The sequence below is a fragment of the Cavia porcellus genome, unplaced genomic scaffold (genome assembly GCF_034190915.1).
Source record: "Cavia porcellus strain 051 isolate PalLab524CR breed Dunkin Hartley unplaced genomic scaffold, mCavPor4.1 scaffold_2, whole genome shotgun sequence".
NCBI lineage: Eukaryota > Metazoa > Chordata > Mammalia > Rodentia > Caviidae > Cavia > Cavia porcellus.
This window is the reverse complement of record NW_026947485.1, coordinates 136,689,767-136,712,888: the sequence shown is the minus strand read 5'-3', so window position 1 is coordinate 136,712,888 and position 23,122 is coordinate 136,689,767. Positions and strand designations below refer to the sequence as shown.

Below are 23,122 nucleotides of genomic sequence, written 5' to 3'. Positions count from 1 at the left end.
ACCTAATGTGTGCTGCATGCATGCACAGATGCACTCAGATGAAACCCACATTAACACGACACCATAGTGACATTTAACAGAGCAGTATAAACCACAGGTGCTTTAAATTGGGACTAGGAGTCACTGTACCCACGGGTGTAGTGTGGACATTCAGGTTCAGTTGACATGATTCAGGATCTCATTTAGCTATTTTAATTCATATAAATGCAAAATCTGATGCTTTATTCACTTTTGCTTACTTATTGAACATATTTAAGAGTGTTTCAAGCACCCTTGGCCTGGGAATGTAGTTTTCCCTAAATCCTCTCAATTGGGTAGGCACTGGAGATGGTGCTGACACATATGGCAGGAGCTTCATCTGATACCTTTCTTTGTTTAACTCACAGCATTCAGACATTTTCCAGAGCATTTTAGAATAGAGGCCTGTCTTGCAATATTTTAAGTATGAAATACGCAACAGTAATTTTAAGTAAAACAGTAAAATTGTTAGCTCACAGTCACTTGGCAGACAAAAATATATTCACTAACTCACCAGATAATTTACAGGGATCTATTCAAATGTAAAACTTTTATCAATATACTTTAAAATTCTATCAAACTATTTTCCTGTCAAGTATTATTTATTAAGAAATTTTCTACTCACAATTGAAAATGTCATTTAAACACATCTTCTAAAGCAGAAGTGATCTCTCTTTTCCGCAGACTGTAAATAACAAGGTTTATGAATGGCAGAACCATTGTATAGAACATGGCTGTTAGAAGATTTTTCAGAGATCCTTCATTTGAGATGGGGTCTAGGGCAACAGCCAACCTAGATATTAAAAATAGAAGAAGAACAGCCAATTGAGGGACAGAGGTTGATATGGCTTTGTGGTGGGCTTCTACAAAACGCATCTTAAAAACCGTTGAAAATATGTTGATATATGTCATAAACAAAAAGACAAAACATGCAAAGATAACACAAACACTTAACATAAGGACCACAGATTCAGCAAACTGGACATCTGAAGATAATATCCTCAAAATTTGAGACACATCACAGAAATATTGATGGATCACACTGGACTTTGTGAAGGGAAGCCTGAACATGGTCACTGTGTGTATCGCAGAGTAGACAGGTCACTGGCCCAGGAGCCCCCCACTACTTGTGTGCACAGACATGGGATGAAGATGAGGCTGTAGTGCAAAGGCTGGCAAATGGCCACATAGTGGTCATAGGACATGACCACCAGGAGAGCAAGCCCTGCAAATGCAAGAAATATATATAGGAAAACTTGAGTGGTATAGTCTTTGAGTGAAATGGAGTTGCTACCTGTACGGGAATTAATCAATGATTTGGTAACAATAACTGAGATGCTGCAGAGGCTTATGAGGGACAAATTACTTATAAAAAAGTACATTAGAGAGTGAAGACACTGGTTTGCTATTATGACTGCTATGGTAACAAGGTTTCCAGCTAAGGATCCCATTTAAATCACTAAGAAAAACAGACCTTGCAATACTTGGAGCTATCTAGAACTTGGAATGTCCATCAGAAGGAATTCCCTGATCATAATGCAGTTGCTCATGACACTAACACAGGGCAGTATTTCTGCGTTCACAAAGCAAAGTGATAAGATCTTGCTCTGAACAAAAGAGTATACATCCCCTAACATAAGAGTAGAGTTTTAACTTGGAATTCAGGAGGAAATAAACAGGCAAAACAAAAATTTCTATAAATGCACATGAAACAAATTATGTTACTATTTTTATATAAACCTGAGTTCTCTGTCTCCCAAAATTGAAGAATAAAAAGAAGTATATAGGAGAGTGCTTATGCAGAAAAGTAAGAAGAGAAAAGGTCTTGTTCACCAAACATGAACAAAGTCAACTTCGGGCTTTGGGTTAATTTCAAAGATATAAATTCACAAAAGAATAGGACATTGTGTATATCTGTACATATGGAAACAGGAAGGGCTGTAGTAATCTAACTCAGTTTACACTGGGTAAGAGTCTGCTTCCAACTGTTAAGGGTCCTTCTCTCTATATTCTATCCCAGTATTTGGTACTTTATTCATGAACTTACCTTCTTGTCTTTAAGCTTGGTCTAGACTTTTGAATTAATTCTTAACCTGAGTATGCAATCTGATTTTCTTTTACACTTCTACACCCAAAGGGTACATTGCTACTTGCTTAATTCTTCCGTGGGACTTTATAACAGGTTTCTCTGACTACCTACTTAAATTCTTAAATTAAGTTATAAAAAGGCATATATATATATATATATATATATATATATTTGCTTCTGAACTCTGGTGAAATGTAATAGTTTAAGAATATATAGTGATTTAAAGATTGGAAAAGGATAATGAAGCTATATTGAAATTTGAAATCACTGTATACAGGATAGTTATAATCAAGAACAGAGAAAGCAACAAATGTTGGTAAAGATGTGTGAAAGAAAAATCTTTCTACCAGTTGGAGAGAATGTAAATTTGTACATCCACTATGGAAATCAGTAAGGCTATCTCTAAAATGCTAGAAATCATGGTACAATTTGTTCTAGCAATATCGCTTCTTAGTATAATTTGAAAGAATTAAAATTTCATGCGAAGGTGACATGTACACCTATGTTGATCTCAGTGGAACAGTAGCTAAACTGTGGAAACAGCCCAGATGCCTATTCAAAAATGAATGAGAGAAAAAAATAGTTTAGTCATACAGTGGAATTTTTCAGCAACAAAAAGAATTAAATCTTGTCGTTTGCTAGTAAATAGATGAGATGAAGAAAATCATTTTTGAGAGCTAAGAGAAACTCCAAAGAACATGAAATAACTCAAAAATTTCTCACATGTGGAATCTAAAATTAGAGGACAAAAGGGCAGAAATCTCAAGAAAGTAGAAAAAGACAATGACCCATGAGGAAGGTGATGGAAGGGAGAGAAGAGGAGGGGCGACAATCACAGGATGTTAAAAGCATGCACTATTATTTCCGAACAACAGGCACAGGCACTCATAAGTTTTCAAAAATAATTGAGAAACAAGACCCCAACCAAGAATTAAGACATTATCCAAAATATATTTTCGTGTGTTTTACTAATTCCAAAATAATTGAGATTGAGTTTAAGCTGAGAAAATTTTAACACTGGCATTTGCAGCAAATTGTTGATTTTATTAACTCTCTCATCATTAAAGAGATCTTGCACAAAAGCCTCAGTGACCTAAAAGAGCAGCCCTCAGACTTTGATCTGCTAACCAAGTCAGCTGGCGACCTAATCAGAGTGTGCATCCTCCCTCCCTCTCCGTCCCCAGTGTGATTTCCCTTCTTCTGAGGTGCTGGCTCTGTTTTTCCTCTGGCCACTCGCCACCCTCAGGGAAGAGCCTTAGGGAGCAGCTGCACACCCTCAGAACCTGACAGGGACTCATCCTCCCAGCTCCAGGTGAACTACACTAAATTAATACAGACTGTAGAGCTCCTTCATGTACGTCTGAGAGTGACACATAGCAAAAGCAGAAGTGCTTTTTGTTTTCCTGTCTTTCCAAATCAAATTGCTTTTTGATTAACTGCATGTTTATTTGAATTCTATAGGGACCCAAGAAAGTTAACATATACATTTTTATGATAAATGGAACCCCTTCGTACAGTGTTCACTTCTCAGATATTTCTGTTCTTCATTCTTAATCATGCTACTCTTTTTAAATTCAGTTAATTTAGTTACAGTTTAAAGTTATGCAAAAAATCCTTATTAGGTAACATTTTCCTAATTAAGTAAGCAGCTAAGTTTATACAAATGACTAAACCATCAGTGATTAAGAGTAACAACTAGCTTATCACAAACATATTTCATAATTAATGAAAGAATTTGCTCTTCAGGTATAAATGTTTAGGTTTATATAAAATGGCCCCATTGAAAAGATTCTTTTGCTCAAGTTATCTGAGGCATACATATTATAAAACTTTTTAACTGAAGCATGTGAGACTTAACCAGTATCTTCCACTTGTAAATGTCTTGCATTCAAAACACCTATGTTATTAATCTTTCCCATTGTGACACTATACACTATTGATATGTTTATACATAGTGTAAGCAAGAAGAGCCTTTGGTAGAATCCAAAATGAAATTTAAATTTACTTAAATGTAACAATTTTAAATCATAGCAAATTCACAATTTAAATTCCAATACTTACCATTTATACATGATATTTTTCAATCAATCTATATTGTACAATTTTGTTGATATTTCAAAATTTCGTAGTCATTCTAGTGAACAAAAATATCTTCTGTACTAGACAAATCCTGAAAGCATTTTTCACTTCCATGTTTCTTAGGGTGTACATTAAAGGGTTTACAAGAAGGATGACTGTTATAGTAAGATGCTAAAAATTAAAATAATTGATTAAAAGATAATTAACAAAAATAGTTACTTAAAAATAGTTATTAGTAATATTGTCATTCTGTACTGAGCTCATTACCCTAGTAACCAAGCACCAACCACATAGTTATAAATTAACTGACCACATCGTTCTGCTGTTCTGTAATGCGTCATCCCCCCCTTAGTGACCTGTGTGCTATGTCAACTTTTGTTCCCCTTGTAAGAAACAAATGATGCTGTGTCAACTATTGTTCCCTTTATGAGAGACAAATGTTTCTGAAATTGGCAGACAGAGGGCTACAAATTAGCTAACCACCCACTGTGAAATGCCTCTGACCTCAAGCAAAGGGGAACAAAGGCTCACCTTATTTCTGTTTCTCATCACTATGTACTTAATGATCAATGAGCTAATCATAAATAAATGATAAAAATCAGTCAAAACTCTAACTCAGTTGCACAGCTTTACAAATTCCATCTGCACTGTGTCGCTGGGCCAGCTAAAATAAAAGTGCTTCTTTAAAAAAGACATCTTGCCCCGTTTGTCATCTTGGGGTCTTGCCCTGTTTTTCATCATGGGGCCCTGTTTTATGAGTACAACATTTTGGGGGCTTGTCCAGGATTACATGGGGACCCCTCCCCACATTTTTTCACCAATTGATTGGCTTAAGACATCTGTAATATTTGGATCTTTTGTTCTTTATAATTTGAGTGCACACCTTTAAAGTTGCAGAGGAGCTTGGCTGGTTCCTTCTGCACCAGAGCGGGATGCCCTCCAGGACAGGGCTTCTAGCCCATTTGTGATTTGAGATTTTTTTATCCATTTGGTTTTGTGCTTCATATATTTTTATGGTGGAGCCATTTGTTCATATGAATCTGTTACCTCAGTACTAACATTTAGATTTCTTTTTTCTCTTAAACTACAGTTGCAGGTTCCATGTGGCTTATTGGACTTAAGGCTCATAATAAAAATTTATTTCCCTTTAGGTCACCAAACCATGGACAGAAAATCCTTTGTTTGTGTCTTTAATGTTGGTCTTGTCTTTTGTGGCACCTTGTTTAATGTTTTAGTCCTCAACTGATTATGTACAACCTTGGCATTCCTTTAAAAGTATTTTTCCGGTTAAAATGTAAATATATGAAAATAAATATATATTTACACACACACACACACACACACACACACACACACACACATATATATATATGTTCATCATTTTAAAAATCATATTGGCTTTACCAAATAAAGCCAGGTCATACTGTTATTGAGCCAGTTTAAAAAGTTACAGTTTTTAAAGTGGAACATTTTAAGGTGGTAAAAAGACATAAAATGATTTAATATATTTTAGACTACTAAAAAAGTCACTTGAAGGATTTTGTTAAAAGTTTTAATGTTGTCTAAAAAGCTAAAAAAAGGTAATTGATGGGTAATAACAGAAACAGAAAAACAAATGTGTTCAGAATTTGACAGTATTAGATCAGTAAACTTTTACTACAAAATGTTTCCATTAAAATAAGATTATATTCTAAAAAGGGGAGGATAAATTAAAGCCTTTGTCATCCCAAGTTTATATAATGGTAAAAAGTCAGTGTTGACCATATATAAAATATATTTGCCTATGAAAATAAAAATTAAAAAGGATTGTAATTCTCAGTCCCATCCGGACTAAAAGCCATCAGCTTTCAGAATTGCTGGATTCCTCTTGCTCACCCGCCTTTTTTCTAAGGACCCTCAGGGCCTTATTTCTCTTTTAGAATTTGTCTTCTCCATTCATCACCCCACTTGGGATGACTGCCAGCAGATTTTGCAGGTTTGTTTACAGTAAAAAAAAAATTCATGTTGTGGGATAAAAAGCAGTGTATATTCCAAATAAAAACCTGTCCTCTGATCCCAAATGCCAGAACCGTGTTTTCCCTTTGTGCTGCCCCGATTGGACAACCAGAGGTAAGAAGGCTCTCATTCAGTATCACCAGTTGTTCTCAAAAGCCTTTAAGGGCTGCCAGAAAACTCACCAAGTTGTCCAAGGTAACAGAGGTGAGACAATTAGATGATGAGTCTCCCCTGGGGTTTCTGGAGAGATTGCTAGAGGCCTATTACATTTGTACACCTGTAGATCTGGTAACACCTAAAAAGGCAAGGGCCATTAATTATACCTTTGTAACTGTCGACACCTGATATTAAGCAAAAGTTGCAAAGACTTGACAGATTTTAAAAAATGCACCTCAGTTAGTTATTAGATTTTGCTTAAAACTGACTCTTTCCTCCCAGCAGATGCAAGCCATTCAACAGATTCCAGTTCCTGTGACTAAAAAGAAAATATAAAAATTTCTAGGAGCCATAGGTTATTGCCTGCCTTAGATTACAGACTCAGGAGACCAGGATTTTCAGCAATTAAAATCAGCCTTAACAGAAGCTTCAGTTCTGGCTCTCTCAAAGTTACAAAAACCTCTTTCCCTCTATGTTGATAAAAAACAAGAGATAACAAAAGGAGTACTGACCCAGAGTTTAGGACCATGGCAAAAGCCTATTGCCTATCTTTCCAAGAGACTTGATAATGTGGCAGCCCAATGGCTGCTTTGCCTACAGATGATTGCCTCAGTGGCCCTCCTGGTGAAAATGGCCCAAAAGGTGACATTTAGACAAAATATTTTAATTCTCACCTCTCATTCACTGGAGACTCTCATCAAACTTCACCGGATGGATGGCTGCCTAACTCCAGAGCCATGCACTATCAGACATTACTTCTAGATCTGACTACCATCAGTTTCAAGGGGACAGTGTCTTTAAATCCAGATACTCAGCTGCCTGATGATATCCTCTCCTTGCCCCTCTGATCATTTCATGGGGCTTTGACCAGACTTGACAGATGAGCCACTGTCTAGAGTTCCATCATATTTCTCTGATAAAAGCAGTCACATCTATCAAGGTAAGCAGGTCATGGGAGCCACTGTGAAAGACTCTTAGATTCTATGGGAAACAAACCTTAGAGCCAAAAACATCAGCCCAATGGGCTAAACACATTGCCCTCAATGAGGCCCTCAAGTTGTCAGACTGATAACAGATATGCATTTGCTACTGCCCATGTTCATGGGGCCATTTATCAGGAATGAGGTTCATTGACTTAAGGGGGCCAAAAGATAAAAATGCTCCCCAAGTTTTGGATTTGTTAGCTGCCATTTGGATGCCAAGAAATACGGCTATTCATCTAACAAATACAGCTACCCCAAAACAGCCACAAAATCAGTGGGGATTAAGACAGTCCCAACATTGCTACTGATTCCACCCACTCTGTCAGAGACCTTTTACACTCAAAACGACTTACATTTGGCAGCTCAACTCCAAACAAAGTCTGATATCCCTGGGGGCTGGTACCAACTGCCTGATAATGGAGTCCTCCTCCACGAGGCCTTAAGATAAAAACTCATCCAACAAGCTCATCAGTCCACTCACATGAGAGGATCAAAACTCGCTGCTCTTTTTGAGATCATTTCTTTATCCCTCAGTTATCAAAGCTTACTCAGTCTGTGAGCCATAGAGGCCCTCATTGCCAGTTGGTAAACCCTAAGCAACCACAACAATAAAAACCACTTGGTATCATGGAACTATGCCTAAAAAACATTAAAAAATAGAGTTCACAAAAATAAAAAAAAGCCTGTACTTTAATAAAATGAGTACTGGTAGATAGCTTTTCCTACTAAGTCTTGAGTCAGCCCTGATAGCAGTTTCCCCAATTTGGCCTCCCTTTATACATAGGGTCTGACAATGGCCCGGCTTTTATAGCCCAGATAACTCAAAAACTAACCCAAGCTTTGCAGATTGATTAAAACCTCCATTGTCCCTATCAGCCTTAAAGTTCAGGACAAGTAAAAAGGATAAACCAGACCTTAAAAATGGTAATAACTAAGATGACATTAAAAACTGTGGAGAACTGGGTGAGTCTCCTTCCTTTTGCCCTCTTGCATGCACAATGTACCCCCTATGTTACAGTTGTTTCCCCTTTAAAGTTCTATGTGAGAGACCTCCTCCTGCTTTTCCTAAGATTTCTGAAAAAAAAGATAAGCTGATCTGGCTAATCAAGATCTTGTTAAGTTCCTCCAGGCCCTTCAGCTAGCTCTGACTTCCATCCACCAGTTATTCTGAGAACAACAACCTCTGCCTGCAGCCGCTCCTGAGGATGAACGTCTTACAGTGAAACCTAGGACACTACTCATCAAGAGACATCACCATGAGTCTCTCAAACCATAGTAAAAAGACCCTTACACCGTGGTCCTCAGCACTCTGACTGCCATCAAAGTCATGAAAAAGCCTGCCTCGATTCATCATTGCACCTCAAGTCAGTTCTGGCCTCTGACATCCATCAACCTACAGATAAGTGGACTGTTGTTTCCTCCAAGGATTCTTTAAAGCTTAAGATTGCCAAATGTATTTGACAATCTTGTTCTTAAGTGTTATTCCTTGTGGAGACCCCAAGGAGATACCTTGTAACCCACTGTTTTAAACTTAAAATTACTGACTCTTTCACTGGTAAATTATTGGTAGCCAATGCTACTGTGTATGAGATAATTAAGATAGATTTATGTTCCCTATTAGATAACATCCCAGCAAATTTAAACAAAAAAATGTTATTGGGTTTACATGTCATGCTGCCTGATTGGTTGCTAATAGAGACTTACAAGGACCTATATATTAAAAAAAAATTACAGTCACTGGCTGGTATCTTTGCCCCCAAAACCAACAGCCAGCCTCTGATCATAGGTGTTCACAGTCCATAGAGACGAAATATTTTTGTAGAAATTGGGGTTGTAAATTTGTATCTCCTTGACAAAAAAATAAAGGGGGTCATTACCTTTTTCCTCACTCTGGAGACCCAATCTTCTGTTCTCCTCCACTAGACGTCCTGCTCCTGATACCTTTTTGCCCTCTGAGATTTCTGTGACATCTCTAGCCCCTTCTTGCCTCTGGACATTGCTTATGGCAAATCAACTTTTAAATTCCCGTACAGACGACACCTTTTTTTGGTGAGATGCTAAGCCCCTGCTCACACTGGACAATGTACAGGGTGCTCCGGGAACCTGTGTTTACTCTGTCTCCTACTCCTTACACACTTCCCCTTATGCTGCACTCTGTAATCTAATCTCTTCAGTTGTGATTTATACTTTTTCCTATCCTGCTAATCAATACCTTGTTGCTCCCAATGGAGCCTGGTTTGCCTGTACTTCTAATATAACTCCTTGTTCCATGCATCACCTGTTTACCCAGTTGCCCTGAGCTTTACATATTAGTCCATATCTTTCCCCAAGTGTATTGGTACTCTAGAGATAATGATAGGAGTCACTTGTTCCCTAGCTTTAACTTAAAGTGTCCAATAAAAACAAAAAAGATCCTGTATTATTACCTGTATTACTAAAAATTGAGATAACAAGGTCAATAGGTTTAAGAGTGTCAAGCCTAATAGTCAAAAGACCAAAATTATAGACACTTACATACACTCATTGACCAACATTTAACAGCCCTTAGGGACTCTGTCTCCAAATTAGACTATTCTTTAAGTTCACTGACTGAGATGGTTTTGCAAAACCGGCGGGGTCTAGATCTCCTGTTTCTAAAGAAAGGAGGCCTCTGTCTGACATTAAAAAAAAATTGTTGTTTGTATGCCAGTCATTATGGGGTTATCAGACAAAGTATGGCCAGCCTTAAAAGGCAGCTACAAAAATAAAAACAAGCCAGACAAGCTAAACAAAATTGGTTTAAATGATGGTTTTCTCTATCTCCCTGGTTGACAACCTTAATCATAACAGCCTCCAGACCTCTGTTAATCTTACTTACTTGTTTAACAATTGGACCTTACATTATAAACAGATTAGTATATTATGTCATAGACCAGGTTCAAACAATAAAACTCTTGGTTTTAAGGACACAAGTTTATAAACAAATATCACTGCTTAAAAATTCCATGAGCCAATGATTTTGATCACTGACAAAAATCAGTGGGGAATGTTATACTAAGATGTTAAAAATTAAAATAATTGATTAAAAGATAATTAACAAAAATAGTTACTTAAAAATATAGTTATTAGTAATATTGTCATTCTGTACTGAGCTCATTACCCTAGTAACCAAGCACCAACCACATAGTTATAAATTAACTGACCACATCGTTCTGCTGTTCTGTAATGTGCTGTGTCAACCATTGTTCCCTTTATGAGAGACAAATGTTTCTGAAATTGGCAGACCAAGGGCTATAAATTGGCTAACCACCACTGTGAAATGCCTCTGACCTCAAGCAAAGGGGAACAAAGGCTCACCTTATTTCTGTTTCTCATCACTATGTACTTAATGATCAATGAGCTAATCATAAATAAACTATAAAAATCAGTCAAAACTCTAACTCAGTTGCACAGCTTTATAAATTCCATCTGCACTGTGTCACTGGGCCAGCTAAAATAAAAGCGCTTCTTTTAAAAAAGATGTCTTGCCCCATTTGTCATCTTGGGGTCTTGCCCTGTTTTTCATCATGGGGTCCTTTTTTTTTGAGTAGAGTACAATGACCACACAGTAGAACAAGGAGACTACTATATCGAAGATGAAGAAGATGAAGTTGTACTTGGCCAGAGGGCAGATGTAGGCAAAGATAATTGTGCCATAGAAGATAGTATCTATGGTCAGGTGGGAGTCACAGGTGCAGAAAGTCTTCTTGTGGGCCTCTTGAGAAGACAGCATGACCACTGTGGCCACAATATTGCCATTACAGAAGACTGTGACAAGGAAAGAGCTTAGAATTGAGACTGAACTACATGTATAACTCAGGGCTTCTACCAAAAATGGGTCCGAGCAGGAAAGTTTGAAAATGGGGTCTGAGTCACAGAATAAATGGTTAATCTTCTGGGGATCACAGAAGTTTAGTTGAGAGATAAGTAGGTTAGGTAGGAGAGTAGCACAGAAGCCTCCAATCCAGGACCCTGCTGAAAACCTAAGGCAGATCTGAGCATTCATGAGAAGCGAGTAGTGCAGAGGGTTGCAGATGGCCATGTACCAACCATAGACTATCATGGCCAGCAGGATGCACTCTGTGGTTCCCATGGAGAAGAATAAGTAGTATTGGGTAATACATCCATGAACAGAGATGGTGACAACTGCGGAGAGGCAGGTGGCCAGCAGCTTAGGCAGGTTCCCTAGGAAGATGCATATGGGTGTCTGGAGTGTGGAGTCCAAGAGAACAATGAAGATGATGAAGTGTTTCCCATGAGAGAGAGCAGGTACACAGTGAGGAAGGTGACAAAGAGCATGAGCCTGAGGGAGGAAGAGCCTGAGAATACCAGGAGAATGAACAGTGTCACTGCAGTTCAGTTTTCTCCATCTGTACCTCATCTTATCTGATATTGAAGGGGCTAGCAACACCAGATGATGTAAGATAACCAAAGTGTTGAGAATTCAAAGTTCGTATTTTTTAAATTAATGATTGTCAGTTACCCCATGCATACAAAGTAAGGACTGTGAAAAGCATGACTGACATTTGTCTAAACAGTTTACATGAATCACATTATTTAATTTTCAAAATAATTCCTCAACAAGGATAGTAATTCATATTTTCTAATTGATAATGATCTACATTTTACTAATTGGAAATTATGTGGTTTTTTAAATCCTTACATCAGTGCTTTCTTGTTATGCATTGGAACCAAGCAATGTTAGCTTTGAAGACCAAGCTAAGGATGCTGCATGGCTATATGTGAGCCTGGTGTTGTCCTGCCCCTAAGGAACCCAAATCCTCATGTCCAGAGAGATGGATTAAAGAAGACCTTTTTAAACTGTTGTTACAGAGCTCTTCATAGCATCTATACCATGCACAAAAACAAAGCTTTTTTTTCATGTGTCCATTTTTCCCTGTTGTGATTATGCAGAGAAATAAAGTGAGATTTCCTTGGTGAGAATGAGTATGATGTCATCAGCCTGGAGGCCTAGAGAACTGCTCTCTCCTGAGGACAAACATGGGTTCCTGGAGGACTTCCCTGGTGAAGGTCAGAGTGTTGTCACCTCAGAAAAAGAAAGGAACACAGAAGTCTGCGGACTGTCCCATAGGAATTGAAGGAGCTATGTGGTTTCATTAATGGACACTGCCTGTGATATACATTCTTAAAAATATTGCTGTGGGAATTATCCTCTGCTATTAAAACCATTATTCTACTGTCACAAAAGCATATAGTCTGATACACAGTATGAAGAAGATGAGTGCTCAAGACCTATAAACTACAAGAGATACTAAACACAAAATGAAAGAAAAGAACAGCAGATTGCCACCTTCTTATTAAAAAACACTAACATCTTTAACAAACATTTGATTAAAGCAATGATGTCTAGGATTGTAAGGAAATGGGTGGGGAATTTCACCAAAAGGACATATTCAGAAACCTACAAAATATGTGTGACAGTACAAAAGACTGGTAACTCTGAATTCAAAGGGAGAAAATGAAACTTTATGTTACCTCATGAAGGCAATTCAGATGACTTACAGATATGCACAATGATTAGGAAATTTAGAAATCAAACCCAAATTATCAAATTATTTGAGTTACTCAAGATTTTTTACTTTGTAAATTTATTTTAATTATAGTTGGACAAAGTATTACTGTATGTATTTGCAGGATGTAAGGAGATATTTTCATTTTTGAATACAATAATTTTAATTAAGTTAAACTAAGTGTAAAACATCTCATCACAAATATTTAACATTTCTATGACAAAGAACATTTGAAATTGGCTATCTTTGCAGTACCCACCTGTACCATAATAATTCATTAGCTATACTCTCCAAGTTGTGTATAAGAGCTGTGTAAAAATCAAAATTTTCTCCCATGTAAGTGATGCTTTGTGTAAGTCTCACTGTACCATATTTCCACTTCCCACTTCCCCAGCCTGTGAAAATCATTATTTTGGCTTATTCTTCTGTGAGGGAGATTGTTTTAAATTCTACCTGTGAGTGACAACATGAAATGTTTGGATACTCCTTTGACTGAAATGGCTCTTTCATTTCTATTCATGCTGATATAAATTACTGATTGTCTCCTATTTTAAATTGATTGGCATTCCATGGTGCCTGTATATTATATCTATATCTAATCCAATAATTGAGAGGCACTGGGATGCACATCTTGGATTCTGTGAATAATTCTTCAAAACAAAATCATGGGAGTCCAGATATTTTCTGTTAGGAGTCACTGCAACTGGAGATTGAATGCATGTGTGGGGCTAAAGAAAGGCCATCTCTGAGAACATGGGCATCATGTGGCAAGTCAGGTAAATAAGCCATCCCACTTTGAGAGAGAAGGATGCCCAGGAGAGCCAGGCAGACAAGTTGCTAGGCAGAGGGGGGATTAAAATTGACCACAACTTCCCAAGGGTATAAATAAATGTGCTGCAGTGGTTGAGCAGTTTCTTTCCTCCCATCTGGAGAGAGGTCTCCACCTGGCCCCAGATTTCAATGTTTTCTCTTTATTTCTTCACCCTGTCACTACCCTTCATGATCCTCATCCCAGGAAGTTTGAGAGCTGAGAGGGATGAGGCAGAATGACACCTAAACAAGGACCTGATGTACGAGGAAAGTCAGCATTTACAGGTAAGGACATCTGTTCCGTGTACGCAAAAAGGAGGGAGTTGCATTCATATCCTCAATATTAAACCCATTGACATCATCAATATTGATCAAAAAAGTGCATTGATACCCTCAATATTCATCCCATTAATATCATCAATGCTAAGCCCACATCTGGTGTAAAACATGAGGCAAACAGTTCTAAAGAAATACAATGCATATAGAAATGTTTGCTGTATTATTGATTCCTGTATTTAAGCATGGACTTGGATGAGACACTGTTTTCATGATTGTATTCCTATTGAGACTGCATGGGTTGCTAAATTCCTTGAGTTACACTGTATCCAAAAGAAGGAAATGTAAAGTTACATACTTGGGAAGAGGTGGGAAAGAACTTGCAGCAAGGGTGGAAACAAGTAAAGCTGCATAATCTGTCTGGAGCTCTACAGACTTTTCAAGGTGTTATTTCACAGGGAGAAACTGCTGCTTTCTGTTTTCCCTTCTCACAGGCCTGCAGGCTTGGATGGAGGGACCAAAGAGCTCCACTGGACTTGGAATTTGGCCCACACAAGGTAGGAGGGAGGAACAATGTTGCTTGTTTCAGAGGCAAGGGTGAAATGTTAGGGTACTACAGTAGTATAATGTTGATAGACTTAACACTGGTACTTAAGGATTGTTACTCCTGTGTTGTGATGCTCAAATTGTGAAATGACAAAAGTAAGCATGTCTTTGTATCCAGAAATTGATTTTTAAAATGTGTCTGTTGGACAATTCCACAAGGGATGCAATGGAATGGTTGTATCCTGTGTCAAGCTGAGCTGTTTAGATGGGTGGTCCAGTGACTCACCAGGAGGGCTGGGGTGCCTCACTTAGACATACTTAACCTGTGTAGAAGGAGGGTACAGAAGTGGTGGGCACACTGAACCCACCCTGGGAGGTAGCCTGCTTACACTTTAGAGTACAGAAGAAGGCTCACACTCCCTGCCATTTGCTTTTGTTGCTTTGTCTGGCTCCCACTGCTGTGAAAAGTTATTCCCTCGGATACAGTTCAATAGGCTTCTGCATTCCCCACCACCTTTCATCAAAATGCCTCTGCATTATGCAAACAGTTCCATTTAACCCAAGAACTGGCTCAGCACATTGTTAAACAATGTTCCTCAGGGGTAATACATTTTCCCCATCCTCTGTGTGGGTTAACCCCTGAGGATTACACCCCAATAGTCTCTGACAAATGGAAGTCACTCACTTTCCTGGGTTTGTGTCTTTGCACAGGTTACATGTTTCAGTAGACATGTTCTAAGGATTTATTTTTGTTTACCAACACTGGCACAGTGGCTAAACATATCACTTCTCATTGTTTGGGTGTTTCTATTTCTGTTGGAAACCCACATGCACTTAAGACTGACTGAAGTCCAGTCTATATGAGTACTGCCTTCCAAGGATTTTGTGAAACATTTCATATTCCCTTATCAGTGAATTGTTTAACCTTTAGGGTCAAAGAATTGTTGATTTTTTTCCTTGTATGCTTAAAATTAAGTTACAAAAATAAAAGTGGAGGTCCTTCCCTACAAAATTTACACCTCATAATAGTCTTGACTATATATACTGTTAAATTTGAAAATTCTACTAGAAAGGGGACTACAAGAACAAAAAGACAATCCAATCAGGTAAAAGAAAAACCATAGGAAGAGTCCTTTGCAAAGATCTTCATACTAGACAATGGAAGGGACCAAGCCTAGTGCTAATTTGGGGTCATGGATATGCTTGTGTCTTTCCAGAGAATGCTAAATGGTCTACCTGGGTACCAGAGTGTGGTTTCCAGCACTATGACATTGTGAGAAGCTAATTTGTTGACTGGAATTCTACTATGACAGCTGCCTCATGAGTGGTAGCTTCGTTTTGTGCAACTCTTATTTGTGTGGTCTTTTTTTCTTTTTCTTATGACTCAGTTTACTGCATGAAGGGGTTACTACAGTCCAAAGGAAAATGGATCTAAAATGCTCACACAAGGTCTCAGGTTTCTAAACATGTGACAAAAGCAGAGAGGACATTCTATTCATGGTGAGGAAATCCTCACACACTTCAATGCATCATGAACACAAAGATTTTTAAGCCCATAAGACAGCAATTGGAGAGGTAGCTTGACAATATTTGACCTCTCTTTTTGTTTCACTTTATATATCTCATTGCTTAGAGTTCTTGACACTAGATTTCTTTTTTCCAGTTCCCTGACTAGAAAAATGTTGCTTCTATTCATATCATTTGTTGTCAGTGTGGTAACCATCAGTTCTAGTGTGTTGCTGTGAAACTGCCCAGGCCCAGACAGATTCACTGCAGAATTCTACAAGAAATACAAAGAAGACCTAATGCCGACACTCTTCTAACTATTCAATGGAATCGAAAGGGAAGCAATCCTTCCTAAGTCATTCCTGGAAGCAAATATTACTCTAGTACCAAAACCTGAGAAAGACCCAACTGAAAAAGAGAACTACAGACCAATCTCCCTAATGAACAGAGATGCAAGAATCCTCAATAAAATATTGGCAAATAGGATACAGCAAATCATCAAGAAGATTATACACCATGACCAAGTGGGAGTCATCCCAGGAATGCAAGAATGGTTCAACATACGTAAATCAATAAATGTAATCCACCATATCAATAAAGCCAAAAGTAAGAATCACATGATCATTTCTAATAGATGCAGAAAAAGCCTTCGATAAGGTCCAACATTTATTCATGATAAGAACGTTACAGAAAATTGGAATAGATGGTCTTTACCTCAATATAGTAAAGGCCATTTATGACAAACCAACAGCCAGCATCATACTAAATGGCCAAAAATTGAAAGCCTTTACTTTAAAATCAGGCACAAGACAAGGATGTCTGTTATCACCACTCCTATTTAATATAGTACCTGAAGTACTAGCCAGAGCAATTAGGTAAGAGAGAGAAATAAAAGGGGTAAAGATAGGAAAAGAAGAAGTTAAATTATCATTGTTTGCAGATGACATGATACTCTACATAGAAGACGCCCTAAACTCCATTGAAAGACTCTTAGATACAATAAATGAATTCAGTAATGTGGCTGGATACAAAATCAATCCTCAGAAATCAGTAGCATTCCTATATATGAACAACAAAATCACAGAGAGGGAAATAAGAGAAACTACACTCTTCACATTACCAAGCAAAAAAATGAAATATTTAGGAATTACTCTTACAAAAGAAGTGAAAGATTTATACAGTGAAAATTATAATACGCTGAAAAAAGAAATTGAAGATGATCTCAGAAAATGGAAATACATCCCTTGCTCATGGATAGGAAGAACAAACATTGTGAAAATGGCCCTTCTCCCAAAACTGTTATACAGATTCAATGCAATCCCAATAAAAATACCATCAACATACCTTATAGATCTAGAGAAATCACTCCTAAATTTCATCTGGAACCAGAAGAGACCTAGAATAGCAAAGGCAATTCTAAGCAGCAAAGACAAAGCAGGAGGCATCACAATCCCTGACTTGAAGTTATACTACAAAGCAACAGTAGTAAAATCAACATGGTATTGGAATCAAAACAGAGCCTAAGATCAATGGAATAGATTAGAAGATACAACCACAACTACAAACACACTCAACCACCTTATCTTTGATAAAGGAGCCAAGCAGGTTCACTGGAAGAACGACAGTGTCTTTAATAAATGGTGCTGGAAAAACTGGCTCTCCATTTGCCGAAAACTAAAGCTAGACCCATGTCTATCACCACGTACTAAATTAAAATCTAAATGGGTCAAAGATCTGAATATTAAAACAGAAACACTAAATCTATTGGAAGACAAATTGGGTAGAAACCTTGAAGACATAGGAGTAGGTAGAGAATTCATGAACAGGACTCAAAGCACACAGGAAATACTTCCCAGAATCAATAACTGGGACCACTTCTTATTAAAAAGTTTCTGCATGTCAAAAGAAATCTCCAGCATAGTGAAAAGAAAACCCACAATCTGGGAAAAGATTTTAGTGAACTCTCTCTGAGACGAGGGACTCTTGTCTAAAACATATAAAGAATTAAAAAAAACTCAGACCCCCAAAATTCAAAGATCCAATCCAAAAATGGGCATCTGAGATGAATGCGCGATTCTCAGATGAAGAAATGCAAATGGCAAATAAATATATGAAAAAATGTTCATCATCATTGGTCATTAGAGAAATGCAAATTAAAACCACACTGAGATACCATTTCACTCCTGAAAGAATGGCCAGGATCAAGAAAACCAACAACAACAAATGCTGGAGAGGCTGTGGGGAAAAAGGAACTCTCCTGCACTGTTGGTGGGAGTGTAGACTGGTGCAGCCTTTGTGGAGGTCTGTCTGGAGATTTCTTAAAAAGTTGGGATTGGAAATCCCATTTATTCCAGCTATTCCACTTCTAGGCATATTCCCAGAAGAACTGAAAGCATCATACCATAGTGATATATGTGCACCTATGTTTATAGCAGCACAATTTATAATCGCCAGATCTTGGAAACAACCCAAGTGTCCATCAACTGAGGAATGGATAAAAAAGTTGTGGTATTTCTGTACGATGGAGTATTATTCAGCTACAAAGAACGATCACATTGAGATATTTATCAATAAATGGGCGCAGCTTGAGACCATACTCGTAAGTGAAATAAATCAATCTCGCATGTGTGAATACCGAATAGTTTCCCTAATGTAAGTAATGATTCAAATATATAAAAATATGTGATAATCATGATTCCCCATTATGTGGCCTTGAAGCCTTATAAAGTTTTCACTTATTAATTGGAAAGGCTTTATTCTGGGCTTCTTGATATGGAAATATTTGAAGCAATAGTATATGAAGTTTTATTCAAATATTTCAAGGAAAAAGACAGACACTATGGTAACTACTATTAAGTCGGGTTATTTGGTGGTGAAGCACTAGGTTGCTGAAACAGTCATGCTTTGACCTGTATTGTTATATTGTTATGTCCTGTTTTATCTCAATCTCTCCCTTATTCTTTAAAACAATTATTTAGTTATTTCTTATGTTTGTTTTAATTAAGGGGAAAAATTTAAAAAAAATAGCAGGATATATAATAGTAACTTTTTTGATTTCCTATTAACTTGTTTTGAAGTCCTGTAATACTCCCATGATCTTGTTTTGACTGATCAGACTTTGTTCCATTCTGTATGATAGTATCAAGTTTGAGGATATAGGCAGCTACTTTGAAGACAATAAGATTCACTAAGATGCCCATTCTGGTTTGACTATTGTCTCCTTTGGAAGTCCTCTAATGTTTACAATGCCTAAGTTTTATTGGTCTTGTTCTCCACTGTTCTGCTCAACTTTTTAATACCTAATGAGATAGACAATTCTTTTTAAGGAAACAAAAGACATTATGGTAACCATTGTTGATAACCTTGTACTCTGTTCTTACATCATGTGCTATGTCTATCCTTGGTTTTGACTGACAGCTTTGTTTTGCCATATTTGACTTTATTCTCCCCCCCCCAAAAAGTAATAAGAACTAAGGAGTAATAAAACCCAAAATGTGTAAATTTTGTTGTAAAAAAGAGAGGGAAAAAAGAGCTCTAAAGGATACAACAGCAAGTGTGTTTAGGTGTGTTAAATAGCTGACCATATTAATGTTTTTGGTTGGATCAATGAACACAACTGTTTGCAGTCTCACTGTTTGAATGTCCACTTTGTATTCTTTGATGCTGTGATTTGAGCAACTATCTCTAAGATGATAATATGTAATCTATTAACTGGTGATTTCTTACTTTTTTTTTTTTTTTGTAGTTCTGTATTACGTGTACCCTTACACCGCTTTGTTTTGTTTTGTGTTTTTCTCTTTTTACTTTTAAATAAAATTTTTAAAAAAAGCTCTTCCCAAGGAAGAGTCACCACAGAGGTGCTGGGGCAGGAGAGCAGCAGCAGAGTTACTCACATTCCACAGGGGCAGCTGCAGCAGGGCCCCAGGAAGCTGCTCCAGGGCAGGGACAGCAGCTGAGCTCAGGGGCAGGCTGTGCCAGGAAGAGGAGCTCTGCTCTGTGTCCCCCTGTGGGTGGGCCCTGGGAGCCAGGTCCTGGCTTCCTGGTGCAGGTTAGTCCTAGCTGTGTGGTATCAGGTGCCAAGGGCATAGAGCAGATCTGAACTGGTCTCTTAAGCAAAGTGCCTGGATGTGGACTTAATCAGCTCTTCAAGAGCCAGCACTGAGAGGCCTTTTGAAGGAGCCTCAGAATAAACAAAATACAGCGTTTTTCTTTAAAATAAGTTATAATATTATTTGCATCTTGATGTTGTAATATTGGCTTTAGTGTCTCTTTTTTTATATTTGTGTGAACTGCATTGTAGAAAGAATTTTATAGACTGAGAAGTTGTTTTAAGTGGTGAAAATATTTTCTTAGGAGGTGAAAAGGAGGAAAACAAATCCTAATACAAGGGTCTTTGTAAATTTCCTGAGGCAGTTTTTAATTTTCATGACACTATAAAAAGAGATCTGAAACTTTAGTAGATTTTAGTTATTTCTCATTATGCAGGACACTTTTCTCATGATAATAACACCTCCATATGTTTCATGGATTACATGAGCAGGTTTGAGTCAGGTTGGTGGCTGATGCAAGCTTGAAGAGGAGATGGTAGAACGTTCTTTCTCCAGAGACTGAGAAGACCAGTATGATGGTTAAAGAAAATAATCCTTTCCATGGGCCTTTAGAATAGCTTGAATTTTAATGGCCTTCACAGGATTTTAATATGAACATTGGGATATAGATGAGTATATTTCAAAAGGCAGTATGCAATATAGCAGGATAATGCCTAAGCAGAGAGACCTCAAGAAATAAAAGACTTTAATAACGAAGTAAAGAAACAAATGTAAAAAATTATATAAACTAGGAAAATCAGCACATAATGTCATCCAGGACAAGGTTTGAGAAGGGTAAAATCTTTCCCAGAGTTCCTGTACCAGGCCACTGTCATCAGGAACAGCCCAGTATCTATATTCATAAACTAGTACCCAATGGGATGGGTGTGAGCCAGGATCTTAAGTCTGTGGTATACCCAGGATGAGACACTTGTAAAATTGGAAATAATACCTGATGAGGAGATTCTACTTTTCCATATTATTGGAATCAAGAAACACTGTGAAGTAAACACACAGCATCTGCAGCTGAGGCTGAGCTCCGGTGCTGTCCCCACATGGGTGACTCCCAAGGGCCCTTCCTGGGGGCCTTTGGCTCCTGGGGACTGAGGCTGCTGACAGTGGAGTGGTGAGTTCTGTAGACCTCAGGAGGACATCAGAGAAACTCAGGGGTGCTTGGGCCTCAGGATTGGCCATGTTTGGTGGAAATAATGACTCACTTGGAGTTTGGGTCTCCCCACTGCGAACACATCATACTACTCACCCAGCAGGATTCAGAACAACAGGCAACAAATGCAGAGAGGCTGCACTTGTCAGGCTCCTGCTGTCTGATCACAGATTTCTCTAGCACTATTATTACCAATGGTGATTGTCTAGCTTCCTCATGTGGAATATTATTTTCATGATTGCTTCTAAATGTGATTTTCCAGTATTAAGTAGAGTCATTTCTCTCCTGTGTATGACCCACGTTGTGCTTGGAATTAATTCCAGAAAATCAATCTTAACTGCATGGAGGAAGTAAGAGAGTGACACCAATTAAGTCATCCACAGTTACTACCTGACTATCCAGGAAGGCTGCTTGCACGGATGAAGGCCAGGGTGAAGGGGGCCCCAAATCTGATGGGCAGGGTCCTGGCCTACTGGACAGCCCCACAAGCATCTGAGACCATTAACTGACCCCTGGATGGGATAGAATAAGGGTCAAAATACAAAATGATATTAAACATATTAAAGTTCCTGGTAGGTAAAGAATATGTAGGTAATATAAGCAAATGTGAAAGGAAGGATGTTTATAGTTGCCATTAGATTAGAATTAAGCATTGGGCCTGGAATTAATAATAGTTAATGTCTGACCTGTGATAGATTCATTCAGATTCATGTTTATAATTTTTAGTTTAATTATATTTTTAGATGCAGATTAATTTAAACAACTGTGTGTGGCTACCAAGGGAAATGTTTGCTCTGAGAGCTTTTCTGAGCCCAATGCTGTGTATGTGAGAGAGGAAATGCATCATTGTCATTTGGTGACCGGAGGGGACACGGTCCTGACAGCACCACACTGTTTCCTCCTCCAGCAGAGGTGGGGATTGCAGTTTATGTCCTAAACATCTGCATGGTGAGCCCTGAGGGGTTTATTATCATGACACTGACATCATTGTGACAATTCCATGAAATAAATGTGGAAATGGGCCATTTGTCCAGCAATAGCAAGTTTGCCTGAACTGTGGACAGCTGGGCTGCAGCGTGAGTCCCATGCTGTTCTACAGTGCCCGGGTTGAGGGATGAAGACTACTGGGATCACACACAGCTTCATCACCTCTGGTGCTCCATGATCGTGCTCACTGCTCCAAAACATTGGCGATCACTCACTCAATGGTGAGAGTGTCCCCAGGTATTCAGTGGGTCCCGGGGACATGGGACCTGCTCCTACACCATGGAGCCATTCCAGTAGCCTAGGACAGGACAGGTCAGCCATAATCGCAGCTGGAACTCCTCAGGGAAGGACACCTGGCTCTCCAGGTACTAAAGCTCTCAGGAGTCGCACTGAACTTGTGGACATCCACATTTGCAATCAGAGCATGATTGAGAGGGGAGCACAGGTTCAGAGACCGCCTCTATTGCCAGGAAATCTGTGTCTGTGCAGCAGTTTCCGTTTTCATGATATAAAGCACAAAGCAGGGTAATTTCTTCCTGTTCCAATCCCTCAGTCCCCTTAACTGTAATGCGCCCTCTGGCCTGACCCGCGCTCTCCCTAGCGGATGAGCAGAGCACTTTCGCGATGCCCATCCTGGCTCCTCAGCCCTGCTGTCTTGCATGGTCCCTGCTCCTTTGCCCTCTAGGATCTGGAGATTCTGCCCAGCAGGAATCGCAGTCCTGATGTTCCTGCCCCAGCCTGCAGACCCTGGAGTGAACCCCAATCCAGGAGACCCATGAACTCCACCCTGAGGCAGCGGTGCCTTGTGTCCAGCAGCAGAGAAGCAGCGCTGGAGTGGCTGTGCATGGCCCCCTGGGCTCTGAGTGCGCTCAGCA

The 23,122-nt window shown here is 38.6% G+C and overlaps 1 pseudogene; it reads right to left on the bottom strand.

Moving 5' to 3' along the window:
- Positions 1 to 22,423, bottom strand: part of LOC101787156 (olfactory receptor 5A2-like) — a 28,597-nt pseudogene extending 6,174 nt beyond the window's left edge.
- Positions 22,424 to 23,122: the final 699 nt, after the last annotated feature.